Here is an 18,390-nt window from a genome sequence, read left to right as displayed (position 1 = left end):
CATTGTAGCATCTTACCTTGAAGCAGTGCAGCTAGCATTCATGTAAGTGAAAGCCTCTAGCATGTTACTTTGTAACTTTAATGCCATCTTTATACCAATACTCTAGCGATGGGACTATTAGGACTTTAGAAGATCACAGCAAAGTATTGTGGCCTTTACCTAATCACTTTAAAGGCTAGCGAGCAAGTGAACCACATCAATCTGTGTTAGAAGTTGGATTCCAACGCACACGTCCATTGGAGACTGCGACCTGAACGCAGCGCCTTAGACTGCTTGGCCTTCCTGACTGGAAACCTCTGTAAGTAGTGAAAATTACAAAAAGTATCTGGATTTCGTACACTGCATATGTCATTGCTTTACCCTTTGTTAGTATATTCTTACATAGAATATTGTCTAGACGCCGCATTGCAGCATCTTACCTTGAAGCAGTGCAGCTACCATTCATGCAAGTGCACGCCTCTAGCATGTTACTTTGTAACATTAATGCCATCTTTAGACCAATACTCTAGCGATGGGACTATTAGGACTTTAGAAGATCACAGCAAAGTATTGTGGCCTTTACCTAATCACTTTACAGGCTAGCGAGCAAGTGAACCACATCAATCCGTGTTAGAAGTTGGATTCCAACGCACACGTCCATTGGAGACTGCGACCTGAACGCAGCGCCTTAGACTGCTTGGCCTTCCTGACTGGAAACCTCTGTAAGTAGTGAAAATTATAAAAGTATCTTGATTTCGTACACTGCATATGTCATTGCTTTACCCTTTGTTATTATATGCTTACATAGAATATTGTGTCTAGACGCCGCATTGCAGCATCTTACCTTAAAGCAGTGCAGCTACCATTCATTTAATTGGTAACATTAATGCCATCTTTATACCTATACTCTAGCGACGGGACTATTGATACTTTACAAAATCACAGCACAGCATTGTTGCCTTTACCTAATCTCAATACAGGCAGCCGAGCAAGTGAACCAAATCTATCCTGTCAAAAGTGGGATTCGAAACCACGCCTCCAATGGAGACTGCGACCTGAACGCAGCGCCTTAGACCGCTCGGCCATCCTGACTTGAAAATATCGTAAGTAGTGAAAAATACAAAAAGTATCTGGATTTCGTACACTGCATATGTCATTGCTTTACCCTTTGTTAGTATATTCTTACATAGAATATTGTGTCTAGACGCCGCATTGCAGCATCTTACCTTGAAGCAGTGCAGCTAGCATTCATGCAAGTGAAAGCCTCTAGCATGTTACTTTGTAACTTTAATGCCATCTTTATACCAATACTCTAGCGATGGGACTATTAGGACTTTAGAAAATCACAGCAAAGTATTGTGGCCTTTACCTCATCACTTTACAGGCTAGCGAGCAAGTGAACCACATCAATCCGTGTTAGAAGTTGGATTCCAACGCACACGTCCATTGGAGACTGCGACCTAAACGCAGCGCCTTAGACTGCTTGGCCTTCCTGCCTGGAAAATGCCGTAAGTAGTGAAAATTATAAAAGTATCTTGATTTCGTACACTGCATATGTCATTGCTTTACCCTTTGTTAGTATATTCTTACATAGAATATTGTGTCTAGACGCCGCATTGCAGCATCTTACCTTGAAGCAGTGCAGCTAGCATTCATGCAAGTGAAAGCCTCTAGCATGTTACTTTGTAACTTTAATGCCATCTTTATACCAATACTCTAGCGATGGGACTATTAGGACTTTAGAAAATCACAGCAAAGTATTGTGGCCTTTACCTCATCACTTTACAGGCTAGCGAGCAAGTGAACCACATCAATCCGTGTTAGAAGTTGGATTCCAACGCACACGTCCATTGGAGACTGCGACCTAAACGCAGCGCCTTAGACTGCTTGGCCTTCCTGCCTGGAAAATGCCGTAAGTAGTGAAAATTATAAAAGTATCTTGATTTCGTACACTGCATATGTCATTGCTTTACCCTTTGTTATTATATGCTTACATAGAATATTGTGTCTAGACGCCGCATTGTAGCATCTTACCTTGAAGCAGTGCAGCTAGCATTCATGTAAGTGAAAGCCTCTAGCATGTTACTTTGTAACTTTAATGCCATCTTTATACCAATACTCTAGCGATGGGACTATTAGGACTTTAGAAGATCACAGCAAAGTATTGTGGCCTTTACCTAATCACTTTAAAGGCTAGCGAGCAAGTGAACCACATCAATCTGTGTTAGAAGTTGGATTCCAACGCACACGTCCATTGGAGACTGCGACCTGAACGCAGCGCCTTAGACTGCTTGGCCTTCCTGACTGGAAACCTCTGTAAGTAGTGAAAATTACAAAAAGTATCTGGATTTCGTACACTGCATATGTCATTGCTTTACCCTTTGTTAGTATATTCTTACATAGAATATTGTCTAGACGCCGCATTGCAGCATCTTACCTTGAAGCAGTGCAGCTACCATTCATGCAAGTGCACGCCTCTAGCATGTTACTTTGTAACATTAATGCCATCTTTAGACCAATACTCTAGCGATGGGACTATTAGGACTTTAGAAGATCACAGCAAAGTATTGTGGCCTTTACCTAATCACTTTACAGGCTAGCGAGCAAGTGAACCACATCAATCCGTGTTAGAAGTTGGATTCCAACGCACACGTCCATTGGAGACTGCGACCTGAACGCAGCGCCTTAGACTGCTTGGCCTTCCTGACTGGAAACCTCTGTAAGTAGTGAAAATTATAAAAGTATCTTGATTTCGTACACTGCATATGTCATTGCTTTACCCTTTGTTATTATATGCTTACATAGAATATTGTGTCTAGACGCCGCATTGCAGCATCTTACCTTAAAGCAGTGCAGCTACCATTCATTTAATTGGTAACATTAATGCCATCTTTATACCTATACTCTAGCGACGGGACTATTGATACTTTACAAAATCACAGCACAGCATTGTTGCCTTTACCTAATCTCAATACAGGCAGCCGAGCAAGTGAACCAAATCTATCCTGTCAAAAGTGGGATTCGAAACCACGCCTCCAATGGAGACTGCGACCTGAACGCAGCGCCTTAGACCGCTCGGCCATCCTGACTTGAAAATATCGTAAGTAGTGAAAAATACAAAAAGTATCTGGATTTCGTACACTGCATATGTCATTGCTTTACCCTTTGTTAGTATATTCTTACATAGAATATTGTGTCTAGACGCCGCATTGCAGCATCTTACCTTGAAGCAGTGCAGCTAGCATTCATGCAAGTGAAAGCCTCTAGCATGTTACTTTGTAACTTTAATGCCATCTTTATACCAATACTCTAGCGATGGGACTATTAGGACTTTAGAAAATCACAGCAAAGTATTGTGGCCTTTACCTCATCACTTTACAGGCTAGCGAGCAAGTGAACCACATCAATCCGTGTTAGAAGTTGGATTCCAACGCACACGTCCATTGGAGACTGCGACCTAAACGCAGCGCCTTAGACTGCTTGGCCTTCCTGCCTGGAAAATGCCGTAAGTAGTGAAAATTATAAAAGTATCTTGATTTCGTACACTGCATATGTCATTGCTTTACCCTTTGTTATTATATGCTTACATAGAATATTGTGTCTAGACGCCGCATTGTAGCATCTTACCTTGAAGCAGTGCAGCTAGCATTCATGTAAGTGAAAGCCTCTAGCATGTTACTTTGTAACATTAATGCCATCTTTATACCAATACTCTAGCGATGGGACTATTAGGACTTTAGAAAATCACAGCAAAGTATTGTGGCCTTTACCTAATCACTTTACAGGCTAGCGAGCAAGTGAACCACATCAATCCGTGTTAGAAGTTGGATTCCAACGCACACGTCCATTGGAGACTGCGACCTGAACGCAGCGCCTTAGACTGCTTGGCCTTCCTGACTGGAAACCTCTGTAAGTAGTGAAAATTACAAAAAGTATCTTAATTTCGTACACTGCATATGTCATTGCTTTACCCTTTGTTATTATATGCTTACATAGAATATTGTGTCTAGACGCCGCATTGCAGCATCTTACCTTAAAGCAGTGCAGCTACCATTCATTTAATTGGTAACATTAGTGCCAGCTTTATATCTATACTCTAGCGACGGGACTATTAGGACTTTACAAAATCACAGCACAGCATTGTTGCCTTTACCTAATCTCAATACAGGCAACCGAGCAAGTGAACCAAATCTATCCTGTCAGAAGTGGGATTCGAACCCACGCCTCCAATGGAGACTGCGACCTGAACGCAGCGCCTTAGACCGCTCGGCCATCCTGACTTGAAAATGCTGTAAGTATTAAAAATTATAAAAGTATCTTGATTTCGTACACTGCATATGTCATTGCTTTACCCTTTGTTATTATATGCTTACATAGAATATTGTGTCTAGACGCCGCATTGCAGCATCTTACCTTGAAGCAGTGCAGCTAGCATTCATGTAAGTGAAAGCCTCTAGCATGTTACTTTGTAACATTAATGCCATCTTTATACCAATACTCTAGCGATGGGACTATTAGGACTTTAGAAAATCACAGCAAAGTATTGTGGCCTTTACCTAATCACTTTACAGGCTAGCGAGCAAGTAAACCACATCAATCCGTGTTAGAAGTTGGATTCCAACGCACACGTCCATTGGAGACTGCAACCTGAACGCAGCGCCTTAGACTGCTTGGCCTTCCTGACTGGAAACCTCTGTAAGTAGTGAAAATTATAAAAGTATCTTGATTTCGTACACTGCATATGTCATTGCTTTACCCTTTGTTATTATATGCTTACATAGAATATTGTGTCTAGACGCCGCATTGCAGCATCTTACCTTAAAGCAGTGCAGCTACCATTCATTTAATTGGTAACAATAATGCCATCTTTATACCTATACTCTAGCGACGGGACTATTGATACTTTACAAAATCACAGCACAGCATTGTTGCCTTTACCTAATCTCAATACAGGCAACCGAACCAAATCTATCCTGTCAGAAGTTGGATTCGAACCCACGCCTCCAATGGAGACTGCGACCTGAACGCAGCGCCTTAGACCGCTCGGCCATCCTGACTTGAAAATTCTGTAAGTAGTGAAAATTACAAAAAGTATCTGGATTTCGTACACTGCATATGTCATTGCTTTACCCTTTGTTATTACATGCTTACATAGAATATTGTGTCTAGACGCCGCATTGGAGCATCTTACCTTAAAGCAGTGCAGCTACCATTCATTTAATTTGTAACATTAATGCCAGCTTTATATCTATACTCTAGCGACGGGACTATTAGGACTTTACAAAATCACAGCACAGCATTGTTGCCTTTACCTAATCTCAATACAGGCAACCGAGAAAGTGAACCAAATCTATCCTGTCAGAAGTGGGATTCGAACCCACGCCTCCAATGGAGACTGCGACCTGAACGCAGCGCCTTAGACCGCTCGGCCATCCTGACTTGAAAATGCTGTAAGTAGTGAAAATTACAGAAAGTATCTGGATTTCGTACACTGCATATGTCATTGCTTTACCCTTTGTTAGTATATTCTTACATAGAATATTGTGTCTAGACGCCGCATTGCAGCATCTTACCTTGAAGCAGTGCAGCTACCATTCATGTAAGTTAAAGCCTCTAGCATGTTACTTTGTAACATTAATGCCATCTTTATACCAATACTCTAGCGATGGGACTATTAGGACTTTAGAAAATCACAGCAAAGTATTGTGGCCTTTACCTAATCACTTTACAGGCTAGCGAGCAAGTGAACCACATCAATCCGTGTTAGAAGTTGGATTCCAACGCACACGTCCATTGGAGACTGCGACCTGAACGCAGCGCCTTAGACTGCTTGGCCTTCCTGACTGGAAACCTCTGTAAGTAGTGAAAATTACAAAAAGTATCTTAATTTCGTACACTGCATATGTCATTGCTTTACCCTTTGTTATTATATGCTTACATAGAATATTGTGTCTAGACGCCGCATTGGAGCATCTTACCTTAAAGCAGTGCAGCTACCATTCATTTAATTTGTAACATTAATGCCAGCTTTATATCTATACTCTAGCGACGGGACTATTAGGACTTTACAAAATCACAGCACAGCATTGTTGCCTTTGCCTAATCTCAATACAGGCAACCGAGAAAGTGAACCAAATCTATCCTGTCAGAAGTGGGATTCGAACCCACGCCTCCAATGGAGACTGCGACCTGAACGCAGCGCCTTAGACCGCTCGGCCATCCTGACTTGAAAATGCTGTAAGTAGTGAAAATTACAGAAAGTATCTGGATTTCGTACACTGCATATGTCATTGCTTTACCCTTTGTTAGTATATTCTTACATAGAATATTGTGTCTAGACGCCGCATTGCAGCATCTTACCTTGAAGCAGTGCAGCTACCATTCATGTAAGTTAAAGCCTCTAGCATGTTACTTTGTAACATTAATGCCATCTTTATACCAATACTCTAGCGATGGGACTATTAGGACTTTAGAAAATCACAGCAAAGTATTGTGGCCTTTACCTAATCACTTTACAGGCTAGCGAGCAAGTGAACCACATCAATCCGTGTTAGAAGTTGGATTCCAACGCACACGTCCATTGGAGACTGCGACCTGAACGCAGCGCCTTAGACTGCTTGGCCTTCCTGACTGGAAACCTCTGTAAGTAGTGAAAATTACAAAAAGTATCTTAATTTCGTACACTGCATATGTCATTGCTTTACCCTTTGTTATTATATGCTTACATAGAATATTGTGTCTAGACGCCGCATTGGAGCATCTTACCTTAAAGCAGTGCAGCTACCATTCATTTAATTTGTAACATTAATGCCAGCTTTATATCTATACTCTAGCGACGGGACTATTAGGACTTTACAAAATCACAGCACAGCATTGTTGCCTTTACCTAATCTCAATACAGGCAACCGAGAAAGTGAACCAAATCTATCCTGTCAGAAGTGGGATTCGAACCCACGCCTCCAATGGAGACTGCGACCTGAACGCAGCGCCTTAGACCGCTCGGCCATCCTGACTTGAAAATGCTGTAAGTAGTGAAAATTACAGAAAGTATCTGGATTTCGTACACTGCATATGTCATTGCTTTACCCTTTGTTAGTATATTCTTACATAGAATATTGTGTCTAGACGCCGCATTGCAAGTCAAGTCAAGTCATTTTATTTTGTATAGCCCAGAATCGCAAATCCTTGAAGCAGTGCATTGCAGCATCTTACCTTGAAGCAGTGCAGCTACCATTCATGTAAGTTAAAGCCTCTAGCATGTTACTTTGTAACATTAATGCCATCTTTATACCAATACTCTAGCGATGGGACTATTAGGACTTTAGAAGATCACACCAAAGTATTGTGGCCTTTACCTAATCACTTTACAGGCTAGCGAGCAAGTGAACCACATCAATCCGTGTTAGAAGTTGGATTCCAACGCACACGTCCATTGGAGACTGCGACCTGAACGCAGCGCCTTAGACTGCTTGGCCTTCCTGACTGGAAACCTCTGTAAGTAGTGAAAATTACAAAAAGTATCTTAATTTCGTACACTGCATATGTCATTGCTTTACCCTTTGTTATTATATGCTTACATAGAATATTGTGTCTAGACGCCGCATTGGAGCATCTTACCTTAAAGCAGTGCAGCTACCATTCATTTAATTTGTAACATTAATGCCAGCTTTATATCTATACTCTAGCGACGGGACTATTAGGACTTTACAAAATCACAGCACAGCATTGTTGCCTTTACCTAATCTCAATACAGGCAACCGAGAGAGTGAACCAAATCTATCCTGTCAGAAGTGGGATTCGAACCCACGCCTCCAATGGAGACTGCGACCTGAACGCAGCGCCTTAGACCGCTCGGCCATCCTGACTTGAAAATGCTGTAAGTAGTGAAAATTACAGAAAGTATCTGGATTTCGTACACTGCATATGTCATTGCTTTACCCTTTGTTATTATATGCTTACATAGAATATTGTGTCTAGACGCCGCATTGGAGCATCTTACCTTAAAGCAGTGCAGCTACCATTCATTTAATTTGTAACATTAATGCCAGCTTTATATCTATACTCTAGCGACGGGACTATTAGGACTTTACAAAATCACAGCACAGCATTGTTGCCTTTACCTAATCTCAATACAGGCAACCGAGAAAGTGAACCAAATCTATCCTGTCAGAAGTGGGATTCGAACCCACGCCTCCAATGGAGACTGCGACCTGAACGCAGCGCCTTAGACCGCTCGGCCATCCTGACTTGAAAATGCTGTAAGTAGTGAAAATTACAGAAAGTATCTGGATTTCGTACACTGCATATGTCATTGCTTTACCCTTTGTTAGTATATTCTTACATAGAATATTGTGTCTAGACGCCGCATTGCAGCATCTTACCTTGAAGCAGTGCAGCTACCATTCATGTAAGTTAAAGCCTCTAGCATGTTACTTTGTAACATTAATGCCATCTTTATACCAATACTCTAGCGATGGGACTATTAGGACTTTAGAAGATCACAGCAAAGTATTGTGGCCTTTACCTAATCACTTTACAGGCTAGCGAGCAAGTGAACCACATCAATCCGTGTTAGAAGTTGGATTCCAACGCACACGTCCATTGGAGACTGCGACCTGAACGCAGCGCCTTAGACTGCTTGGCCTTCCTGACTGGAAACCTCTGTAAGTAGTGAAAATTACAAAAAGTATCTTAATTTCGTACACTGCATATGTCATTGCTTTACCCTTTGTTATTATATGCTTACATAGAATATTGTGTCTAGACGCCGCATTGGAGCATCTTACCTTAAAGCAGTGCAGCTACCATTCATTTAATTTGTAACATTAATGCCAGCTTTATATCTATACTCTAGCGACGGGACTATTAGGACTTTACAAAATCACAGCACAGCATTGTTGCCTTTACCTAATCTCAATACAGGCACCCGAGAAAGTCAACCAAATCTATCCTGTCAGAAGTGGGATTCGAACCCACGCCTCCAATGGAGACTGCGACCTGAACGCAGCGCCTTAGACCGCTCGGCCATCCTGACTTGAAAATGCTGTAAGTAGTGAAAATTACAGAAAGTATCTGGATTTCGTACACTGCATATGTCATTGCTTTACCCTTTGTTAGTATATTCTTACATAGAATATTGTGTCTAGACGCCGCATTGCAGCATCTTACCTTGAAGCAGTGCAGCTACCATTCATGTAAGTTAAAGCCTCTAGCATGTTACTTTGTAACATTAATGCCATCTTTATACCAATACTCTAGCGATGGGACTATTAGGACTTTAGAAAATCACAGCAAAGTATTGTGGCCTTTACCTAATCACTTTACAGGCTAGCGAGCAAGTGAACCACATCAATCCGTGTTAGAAGTTGGATTCCAACGCACACGTCCATTGGAGACTGCGACCTAAACGCAGCGCCTTAGACTGCTTGGCCTTCCTCACTGGAAAATGCCGTAAGTAGTGAAAATTATAAAAGTATCTTGATTTCGTACACTGCATATGTCATTGCTTTACCCTTTGTTATTATATGCTTACATAGAATATTGTGTCTAGACGCCGCATTGCAGCATCTTACCTTGAAGCAGTGCAGCTAGCATTCATGTAAGTGAAAGCCTCTAGCATGTTACTTTGTAACTTTAATGCCATCTTTATACCAATACTCTAGCGATGGGACTATTAGGACTTTAGAAGATCACAGCAAAGTATTGTGGCCTTTACCTAATCACTTTAAAGGCTAGCGAGCAAGTGAACCACATCAATCTGTGTTAGAAGTTGGATTCCAACGCACACGTCCATTGGAGACTGCGACCTGAACGCAGCGCCTTAGACTGCTTGGCCTTCCTGACTGGAAACCTCTGTAAGTAGTGAAAATTACAAAAAGTATCTGGATTTCGTACACTGCATATGTCATTGCTTTACCCTTTGTTAGTATATTCTTACATAGAATATTGTCTAGACGCCGCATTGCAGCATCTTACCTTGAAGCAGTGCAGCTACCATTCATGCAAGTGCACGCCTCTAGCATGTTACTTTGTAACATTAATGCCATCTTTAGACCAATACTCTAGCGATGGGACTATTAGGACTTTAGAAGATCACAGCAAAGTATTGTGGCCTTTACCTAATCACTTTACAGGCTAGCGAGCAAGTGAACCACATCAATCCGTGTTAGAAGTTGGATTCCAACGCACACGTCCATTGGAGACTGCGACCTGAACGCAGCGCCTTAGACTGCTTGGCCTTCCTGACTGGAAACCTCTGTAAGTAGTGAAAATTATAAAAGTATCTTGATTTCGTACACTGCATATGTCATTGCTTTACCCTTTGTTATTATATGCTTACATAGAATATTGTGTCTAGACGCCGCATTGCAGCATCTTACCTTAAAGCAGTGCAGCTACCATTCATTTAATTGGTAACATTAATGCCATCTTTATACCTATACTCTAGCGACGGGACTATTGATACTTTACAAAATCACAGCACAGCATTGTTGCCTTTACCTAATCTCAATACAGGCAGCCGAGCAAGTGAACCAAATCTATCCTGTCAAAAGTGGGATTCGAAACCACGCCTCCAATGGAGACTGCGACCTGAACGCAGCGCCTTAGACCGCTCGGCCATCCTGACTTGAAAATATCGTAAGTAGTGAAAAATACAAAAAGTATCTGGATTTCGTACACTGCATATGTCATTGCTTTACCCTTTGTTAGTATATTCTTACATAGAATATTGTGTCTAGACGCCGCATTGCAGCATCTTACCTTGAAGCAGTGCAGCTAGCATTCATGCAAGTGAAAGCCTCTAGCATGTTACTTTGTAACTTTAATGCCATCTTTATACCAATACTCTAGCGATGGGACTATTAGGACTTTAGAAAATCACAGCAAAGTATTGTGGCCTTTACCTCATCACTTTACAGGCTAGCGAGCAAGTGAACCACATCAATCCGTGTTAGAAGTTGGATTCCAACGCACACGTCCATTGGAGACTGCGACCTAAACGCAGCGCCTTAGACTGCTTGGCCTTCCTGCCTGGAAAATGCCGTAAGTAGTGAAAATTATAAAAGTATCTTGATTTCGTACACTGCATATGTCATTGCTTTACCCTTTGTTATTATATGCTTACATAGAATATTGTGTCTAGACGCCGCATTGTAGCATCTTACCTTGAAGCAGTGCAGCTAGCATTCATGTAAGTGAAAGCCTCTAGCATGTTACTTTGTAACATTAATGCCATCTTTATACCAATACTCTAGCGATGGGACTATTAGGACTTTAGAAAATCACAGCAAAGTATTGTGGCCTTTACCTAATCACTTTACAGGCTAGCGAGCAAGTGAACCACATCAATCCGTGTTAGAAGTTGGATTCCAACGCACACGTCCATTGGAGACTGCGACCTGAACGCAGCGCCTTAGACTGCTTGGCCTTCCTGACTGGAAACCTCTGTAAGTAGTGAAAATTACAAAAAGTATCTTAATTTCGTACACTGCATATGTCATTGCTTTACCCTTTGTTATTATATGCTTACATAGAATATTGTGTCTAGACGCCACATTGGAGCATCTTACCTTAAAGCAGTGCAGCTACCATTCATTTAATTTGTAACATTAGTGCCAGCTTTATATCTATACTCTAGCGACGGGACTATTAGGACTTTACAAAATCACAGCACAGCATTGTTGCCTTTACCTAATCTCAATACAGGCAACCGAGCAAGTGAACCAAATCTATCCTGTCAGAAGTGGGATTCGAACCCACGCCTCCAATGGAGACTGCGACCTGAACGCAGCGCCTTAGACCGCTCGGCCATCCTGACTTGAAAATGCTGTAAGTATTAAAAATTATAAAAGTATCTTGATTTCGTACACTGCATATGTCATTGCTTTACCCTTTGTTATTATATGCTTACATAGAATATTGTGTCTAGACGCCGCATTGCAGCATCTTACCTTGAAGCAGTGCAGCTAGCATTCATGTAAGTGAAAGCCTCTAGCATGTTACTTTGTAACATTAATGCCATCTTTATACCAATACTCTAGCGATGGGACTATTAGGACTTTAGAAAATCACAGCAAAGTATTGTGGCCTTTACCTAATCACTTTACAGGCTAGCGAGCAAGTAAACCACATCAATCCGTGTTAGAAGTTGGATTCCAACGCACACGTCCATTGGAGACTGCAACCTGAACGCAGCGCCTTAGACTGCTTGGCCTTCCTGACTGGAAACCTCTGTAAGTAGTGAAAATTATAAAAGTATCTTGATTTCGTACACTGCATATGTCATTGCTTTACCCTTTGTTATTATATGCTTACATAGAATATTGTGTCTAGACGCCGCATTGCAGCATCTTACCTTAAAGCAGTGCAGCTACCATTCATTTAATTGGTAACAATAATGCCATCTTTATACCTATACTCTAGCGACGGGACTATTGATACTTTACAAAATCACAGCACAGCATTGTTGCCTTTACCTAATCTCAATACAGGCAACCGAACCAAATCTATCCTGTCAGAAGTTGGATTCGAACCCACGCCTCCAATGGAGACTGCGACCTGAACGCAGCGCCTTAGACCGCTCGGCCATCCTGACTTGAAAATTCTGTAAGTAGTGAAAATTACAAAAAGTATCTGGATTTCGTACACTGCATATGTCATTGCTTTACCCTTTGTTATTACATGCTTACATAGAATATTGTGTCTAGACGCCGCATTGGAGCATCTTACCTTAAAGCAGTGCAGCTACCATTCATTTAATTTGTAACATTAATGCCAGCTTTATATCTATACTCTAGCGACGGGACTATTAGGACTTTACAAAATCACAGCACAGCATTGTTGCCTTTACCTAATCTCAATACAGGCAACCGAGAAAGTGAACCAAATCTATCCTGTCAGAAGTGGGATTCGAACCCACGCCTCCAATGGAGACTGCGACCTGAACGCAGCGCCTTAGACCGCTCGGCCATCCTGACTTGAAAATGCTGTAAGTAGTGAAAATTACAGAAAGTATCTGGATTTCGTACACTGCATATGTCATTGCTTTACCCTTTGTTAGTATATTCTTACATAGAATATTGTGTCTAGACGCCGCATTGCAGCATCTTACCTTGAAGCAGTGCAGCTACCATTCATGTAAGTTAAAGCCTCTAGCATGTTACTTTGTAACATTAATGCCATCTTTATACCAATACTCTAGCGATGGGACTATTAGGACTTTAGAAAATCACAGCAAAGTATTGTGGCCTTTACCTAATCACTTTACAGGCTAGCGAGCAAGTGAACCACATCAATCCGTGTTAGAAGTTGGATTCCAACGCACACGTCCATTGGAGACTGCGACCTGAACGCAGCGCCTTAGACTGCTTGGCCTTCCTGACTGGAAACCTCTGTAAGTAGTGAAAATTACAAAAAGTATCTTAATTTCGTACAGTGCATATGTCATTGCTTTACCCTTTGTTATTATATGCTTACATAGAATATTGTGTCTAGACGCCGCATCGGAGCATCTTACCTTAAAGCAGTGCAGCTACCATTCATTTAATTTGTAACATTAATGCCAGCTTTATATCTATACTCTAGCGACGGGACTATTAGGACTTTACAAAATCACAGCACAGCATTGTTGCCTTTGCCTAATCTCAATACAGGCAACCGAGAAAGTGAACCAAATCTATCCTGTCAGAAGTGGGATTCGAACCCACGCCTCCAATGGAGACTGCGACCTGAACGCAGCGCCTTAGACCGCTCGGCCATCCTGACTTGAAAATGCTGTAAGTAGTGAAAATTACAGAAAGTATCTGGATTTCGTACACTGCATATGTCATTGCTTTACCCTTTGTTAGTATATTCTTACATAGAATATTGTGTCTAGACGCCGCATTGCAGCATCTTACCTTGAAGCAGTGCAGCTACCATTCATGTAAGTTAAAGCCTCTAGCATGTTACTTTGTAACATTAATGCCATCTTTATACCAATACTCTAGCGATGGGACTATTAGGACTTTAGAAGATTACAGCAAAGTATTGTGGCCTTTACCTAATCACTTTACAGGCTAGCGAGCAAGTGAACCACATCAATCCGTGTTAGAAGTTGGATTCCAACGCACACGTCCATTGGAGACTGCGACCTGAACGCAGCGCCTTAGACTGCTTGGCCTTCCTGACTGGAAACCTCTGTAAGTAGTGAAAATTACAAAAAGTATCTTAATTTCGTACACTGCATATGTCATTGCTTTACCCTTTGTTATTATATGCTTACATAGAATATTGTGTCTAGACACCGCATTGGAGCATCTTACCTTAAAGCAGTGCAGCTACCATTCATTTAATTTGTAACATTAATGCCAGCTTTATATCTATACTCTAGCGACGGGACTATTAGGACTTTACAAAATCACAGCACAGCATTGTTGCCTTTACCTAATCTCAATACAGGCACCCGAGAAAGTGAACCAAATCTATCCTGTCAGAAGTGGGATTCGAACCCACGCCTCCAATGGAGACTGCGACCTGAACGCAGCGCCTTAGACCGCTCGGCCATCCTGACTTGAAAATGCTGTAAGTAGTGAAAATTACAGAAAGTATCTGGATTTCGTACACTGCATGTGTCATTGCTTTACCCTTTGTTAGTATATTCTTACATAGAATATTGTGTCTAGACGCCGCATTGCAGCATCTTACCTTGAAGCAGTGCAGCTACCATTCATGTAAGTTAAAGCCTCTAGCATGTTACTTTGTAACATTAATGCCATCTTTATACCAATACTCTAGCGATGGGACTATTAGGACTTTAGAAAATCACAGCAAAGTATTGTGGCCTTTACCTAATCACTTTACAGGCTAGCGAGCAAGTGAACCACATCAATCCGTGTTAGAAGTTGGATTCCAACGCACACGTCCATTGGAGACTGCGACCTAAACGCAGCGCCTTAGACTGCTTGGCCTTCCTGACTGGAAACCTCTGTAAGTAGTGAAAATTACAAAAAGTATCTTAATTTCGTACACTGCATATGTCATTGCTTTACCCTTTGTTATTATATGCTTACATAGAATATTGTGTCTAGACGCCGCATTGGAGCATCTTACCTTAAAGCAGTGCAGCTACCATTCATTTAATTTGTAACATTAATGCCAGCTTTATATCTATACTCTAGCGACGGGACTATTAGGACTTTACAAAATCACAGCACAGCATTGTTGCCTTTACCTAATCTCAATACAGGCAACCGAGAAAGTGAACCAAATCTATCCTGTCAGAAGTGGGATTCGAACCCACGCCTCCAATGGAGACTGCGACCTGAACGCAGCGCCTTAGACCGCTCGGCCATCCTGACTTGAAAATGCTGTAAGTAGTGAAAATTACAGAAAGTATCTGGATTTCGTACACTGCATATGTCATTGCTTTACCCTTTGTTAGTATATTCTTACATAGAATATTGTGTCTAGACGCCGCATTGCAAGTCAAGTCAAGTCATTTTATTTTGTATAGCCCAGAATCGCAAATCCTTGAAGCAGTGCATTGCAGCATCTTACCTTGAAGCAGTGCAGCTACCATTCATGTAAGTTAAAGCCTCTAGCATGTTACTTTGTAACATTAATGCCATCTTTATACCAATACTCTAGCGATGGGACTATTAGGACTTTAGAAGATCACACCAAAGTATTGTGGCCTTTACCTAATCACTTTACAGGCTAGCGAGCAAGTGAACCACATCAATCCGTGTTAGAAGTTGGATTCCAACGCACACGTCCATTGGAGACTGCGACCTGAACGCAGCGCCTTAGACTGCTTGGCCTTCCTGACTGGAAACCTCTGTAAGTAGTGAAAATTACAAAAAGTATCTTAATTTCGTACACTGCATATGTCATTGCTTTACCCTTTGTTATTATATGCTTACATAGAATATTGTGTCTAGACGCCGCATTGGAGCATCTTACCTTAAAGCAGTGCAGCTACCATTCATTTAATTTGTAACATTAATGCCAGCTTTATATCTATACTCTAGCGACGGGACTATTAGGACTTTACAAAATCACAGCACAGCATTGTTGCCTTTACCTAATCTCAATACAGGCAACCGAGAAAGTGAACCAAATCTATCCTGTCAGAAGTGGGATTCGAACCCACGCCTCCAATGGAGACTGCGACCTGAACGCAGCGCCTTAGACCGCTCGGCCATCCTGACTTGAAAATGCTGTAAGTAGTGAAAATTACAGAAAGTATCTGGATTTCGTACACTGCATATGTCATTGCTTTACCCTTTGTTAGTATATTCTTACATAGAATATTGTGTCTAGACGCCGCATTGCAAGTCAAGTCAAGTCATTTTATTTTGTATAGCCCAGAATCGCAAATCCTTGAAGCAGTGCATTGCAGCATCTTACCTTGAAGCAGTGCAGCTACCATTCATGTAAGTTAAAGCCTCTAGCATGTTACTTTGTAACATTAATGCCATCTTTATACCAATACTCTAGCGATGGGACTATTAGGACTTTAGAAGATCACAGCAAAGTATTGTGGCCTTTACCTAATCACTTTACAGGCTAGCGAGCAAGTGAACCACATCAATCCGTGTTAGAAGTTGGATTCCAACGCACACGTCCATTGGAGACTGCGACCTGAACGCAGCGCCTTAGACTGCTTGGCCTTCCTGACTGGAAACCTCTGTAAGTAGTGAAAATTACAAAAAGTATCTTAATTTCGTACACTGCATATGTCATTGCTTTACCCTTTGTTATTATATGCTTACATAGAATATTGTGTCTAGACGCCGCATTGGAGCATCTTACCTTAAAGCAGTGCAGCTACCATTCATTTAATTTGTAACATTAATGCCAGCTTTATATCTATACTCTAGCGACGGGACTATTAGGACTTTACAAAATCACAGCACAGCATTGTTGCCTTTACCTAATCTCAATACAGGCAACCGAGAAAGTGAACCAAATCTATCCTGTCAGAAGTGGGATTCGAACCCACGCCTCCAATGGAGACTGCGACCTGAACGCAGCGCCTTAGACCGCTCGGCCATCCTGACTTGAAAATGCTGTAAGTAGTGAAAATTACAGAAAGTATCTGGATTTCGTACACTGCATGTGTCATTGCTTTACCCTTTGTTAGTATATTCTTACATAGAATATTGTGTCTAGACGCCGCATTGCAGCATCTTACCTTGAAGCAGTGCAGCTACCATTCATGTAAGTTAAAGCCTCTAGCATGTTACTTTGTAACATTAATGCCATCTTTATACCAATACTCTAGCGATGGGACTATTAGGACTTTAGAAAATCACAGCAAAGTATTGTGGCCTTTACCTAATCACTTTACAGGCTAGCGAGCAAGTGAACCACATCAATCCGTGTTAGAAGTTGGATTCCAACGCACACGTCCATTGGAGACTGCGACCTAAACGCAGCGCCTTAGACTGCTTGGCCTTCCTGACTGGAAACCTCTGTAAGTAGTGAAAATTACAAAAAGTATCTTAATTTCGTACACTGCATATGTCATTGCTTTACCCTTTGTTATTATATGCTTACATAGAATATTGTGTCTAGACGCCGCATTGGAGCATCTTACCTTAAAGCAGTGCAGCTACCATTCATTTAATTTGTAACATTAATGCCAGCTTTATATCTATACTCTAGCGACGGGACTATTAGGACTTTACAAAATCACAGCACAGCATTGTTGCCTTTACCTAATCTCAATACAGGCAACCGAGAAAGTGAACCAAATCTATCCTGTCAGAAGTGGGATTCGAACCCACGCCTCCAATGGAGACTGCGACCTGAACGCAGCGCCTTAGACCGCTCGGCCATCCTGACTTGAAAATGCTGTAAGTAGTGAAAATTACAGAAAGTATCTGGATTTCGTACACTGCATATGTCATTGCTTTACCCTTTGTTAGTATATTCTTACATAGAATATTGTGTCTAGACGCCGCATTGCAAGTCAAGTCAAGTCATTTTATTTTGTATAGCCCAGAATCGCAAATCCTTGAAGCAGTGCATTGCAGCATCTTACCTTGAAGCAGTGCAGCTACCATTCATGTAAGTTAAAGCCTCTAGCATGTTACTTTGTAACATTAATGCCATCTTTATACCAATACTCTAGCGATGGGACTATTAGGACTTTAGAAGATCACACCAAAGTATTGTGGCCTTTACCTAATCACTTTACAGGCTAGCGAGCAAGTGAACCACATCAATCCGTGTTAGAAGTTGGATTCCAACGCACACGTCCATTGGAGACTGCGACCTGAACGCAGCGCCTTAGACTGCTTGGCCTTCCTGACTGGAAACCTCTGTAAGTAGTGAAAATTACAAAAAGTATCTTAATTTCGTACACTGCATATGTCATTGCTTTACCCTTTGTTATTATATGCTTACATAGAATATTGTGTCTAG

General features: G+C 41.5%; 20 non-coding genes across 20 annotated transcripts; all 20 read right to left on the bottom strand.

Annotated features, from left to right (window-relative positions):
* Positions 1–988: 988 nt before the first annotated feature.
* trnal-cag (transfer RNA leucine (anticodon CAG)) lies at positions 989–1,071 on the bottom strand. The gene has a single exon. It is a non-coding gene; the product is annotated as a tRNA-Leu (tRNA).
* Positions 1,072–2,985: 1,914 nt separating this feature from the next.
* Positions 2,986–3,068, bottom strand: trnal-cag (transfer RNA leucine (anticodon CAG)). Its single transcript has one exon. It is a non-coding gene; the product is annotated as a tRNA-Leu (tRNA).
* A 1,108-nt stretch (positions 3,069–4,176) lies between these two features.
* trnal-cag (transfer RNA leucine (anticodon CAG)) lies at positions 4,177–4,259 on the bottom strand. Its single transcript has one exon. It is a non-coding gene; the product is annotated as a tRNA-Leu (tRNA).
* A 694-nt stretch (positions 4,260–4,953) lies between these two features.
* On the bottom strand, positions 4,954–5,036 carry trnal-cag (transfer RNA leucine (anticodon CAG)). The gene has a single exon. It is a non-coding gene; the product is annotated as a tRNA-Leu (tRNA).
* A 299-nt stretch (positions 5,037–5,335) lies between these two features.
* On the bottom strand, positions 5,336–5,418 carry trnal-cag (transfer RNA leucine (anticodon CAG)). The gene has a single exon. It is a non-coding gene; the product is annotated as a tRNA-Leu (tRNA).
* A 704-nt stretch (positions 5,419–6,122) lies between these two features.
* On the bottom strand, positions 6,123–6,205 carry trnal-cag (transfer RNA leucine (anticodon CAG)). The gene has a single exon. It is a non-coding gene; the product is annotated as a tRNA-Leu (tRNA).
* Positions 6,206–6,909: 704 nt separating this feature from the next.
* Positions 6,910–6,992, bottom strand: trnal-cag (transfer RNA leucine (anticodon CAG)). The gene has a single exon. It is a non-coding gene; the product is annotated as a tRNA-Leu (tRNA).
* Positions 6,993–7,761: 769 nt separating this feature from the next.
* Positions 7,762–7,844, bottom strand: trnal-cag (transfer RNA leucine (anticodon CAG)). The gene has a single exon. It is a non-coding gene; the product is annotated as a tRNA-Leu (tRNA).
* A 299-nt stretch (positions 7,845–8,143) lies between these two features.
* On the bottom strand, positions 8,144–8,226 carry trnal-cag (transfer RNA leucine (anticodon CAG)). The gene has a single exon. It is a non-coding gene; the product is annotated as a tRNA-Leu (tRNA).
* A 704-nt stretch (positions 8,227–8,930) lies between these two features.
* Positions 8,931–9,013, bottom strand: trnal-cag (transfer RNA leucine (anticodon CAG)). Its single transcript has one exon. It is a non-coding gene; the product is annotated as a tRNA-Leu (tRNA).
* A 1,510-nt stretch (positions 9,014–10,523) lies between these two features.
* trnal-cag (transfer RNA leucine (anticodon CAG)) lies at positions 10,524–10,606 on the bottom strand. Its single transcript has one exon. It is a non-coding gene; the product is annotated as a tRNA-Leu (tRNA).
* A 1,108-nt stretch (positions 10,607–11,714) lies between these two features.
* On the bottom strand, positions 11,715–11,797 carry trnal-cag (transfer RNA leucine (anticodon CAG)). The gene has a single exon. It is a non-coding gene; the product is annotated as a tRNA-Leu (tRNA).
* Positions 11,798–12,491: 694 nt separating this feature from the next.
* On the bottom strand, positions 12,492–12,574 carry trnal-cag (transfer RNA leucine (anticodon CAG)). The gene has a single exon. It is a non-coding gene; the product is annotated as a tRNA-Leu (tRNA).
* A 299-nt stretch (positions 12,575–12,873) lies between these two features.
* Positions 12,874–12,956, bottom strand: trnal-cag (transfer RNA leucine (anticodon CAG)). Its single transcript has one exon. It is a non-coding gene; the product is annotated as a tRNA-Leu (tRNA).
* A 704-nt stretch (positions 12,957–13,660) lies between these two features.
* On the bottom strand, positions 13,661–13,743 carry trnal-cag (transfer RNA leucine (anticodon CAG)). The gene has a single exon. It is a non-coding gene; the product is annotated as a tRNA-Leu (tRNA).
* A 704-nt stretch (positions 13,744–14,447) lies between these two features.
* On the bottom strand, positions 14,448–14,530 carry trnal-cag (transfer RNA leucine (anticodon CAG)). The gene has a single exon. It is a non-coding gene; the product is annotated as a tRNA-Leu (tRNA).
* A 704-nt stretch (positions 14,531–15,234) lies between these two features.
* trnal-cag (transfer RNA leucine (anticodon CAG)) lies at positions 15,235–15,317 on the bottom strand. The gene has a single exon. It is a non-coding gene; the product is annotated as a tRNA-Leu (tRNA).
* Positions 15,318–16,086: 769 nt separating this feature from the next.
* On the bottom strand, positions 16,087–16,169 carry trnal-cag (transfer RNA leucine (anticodon CAG)). The gene has a single exon. It is a non-coding gene; the product is annotated as a tRNA-Leu (tRNA).
* Positions 16,170–16,938: 769 nt separating this feature from the next.
* On the bottom strand, positions 16,939–17,021 carry trnal-cag (transfer RNA leucine (anticodon CAG)). The gene has a single exon. It is a non-coding gene; the product is annotated as a tRNA-Leu (tRNA).
* Positions 17,022–17,725: 704 nt separating this feature from the next.
* Positions 17,726–17,808, bottom strand: trnal-cag (transfer RNA leucine (anticodon CAG)). The gene has a single exon. It is a non-coding gene; the product is annotated as a tRNA-Leu (tRNA).
* Positions 17,809–18,390: the final 582 nt, after the last annotated feature.

This window comes from Gasterosteus aculeatus, chromosome 13 (genome assembly GCF_964276395.1).
Source record: "Gasterosteus aculeatus chromosome 13, fGasAcu3.hap1.1, whole genome shotgun sequence".
In the NCBI taxonomy this organism is placed as follows: Eukaryota; Metazoa; Chordata; class Actinopteri; order Perciformes; family Gasterosteidae; genus Gasterosteus; species Gasterosteus aculeatus.
The sequence above is the reverse complement of the archived record's forward strand: the minus strand, read 5'-3'. Positions and strand labels throughout refer to the sequence as shown.